Source organism: Plodia interpunctella, chromosome 16, assembly GCF_027563975.2.
Source record: "Plodia interpunctella isolate USDA-ARS_2022_Savannah chromosome 16, ilPloInte3.2, whole genome shotgun sequence".
Classification (NCBI taxonomy): Eukaryota; Metazoa; Arthropoda; class Insecta; order Lepidoptera; family Pyralidae; genus Plodia; species Plodia interpunctella.
In genome coordinates, this window is record NC_071309.1 from 9,081,779 (window position 1) to 9,082,279 (window position 501).

The window sequence follows — 501 nt, forward strand, 5'->3', positions numbered from 1 at the left end:
TTTGTCTTAATAATATGATTTATAAATTTGTAATAATTGGTTTTGTTAAAGATAAATGAATTATTGAATAATGTCATGGATAAAGGTATATTTTTTTCCTCCATCACAGATTAAAGTGTAAAACCTGTTTGAGTGTGTACACTGATTGAGTTTAATGAGTGCCGGCATTTCTTCTTTGCAGTGGTCGTTCCGAAATGCTAGTAGTTTGTTTGTTTTAATGCGGTTTTCACGAATAGATAGTATGATTCGTGAGGCAGGCTTAGGTGTATAATTTATTGTGTTTTTATCCGAGCGAAACCGGGACGGGCCGCTTGTATAATATAATATAACGTGCATGTGGTCTGATTTCTAAATAGATGATTTGACTTAATAGATAATATTGCTAAAGGTTATGTCACAAAAAATATTATTTGATTTCTACGCAATATGTCAGTGTAACAATATCTGGGGTTATAAATTGTAAAAGAAAGTAAACAATTTCTTAAATACAATTTATTTACA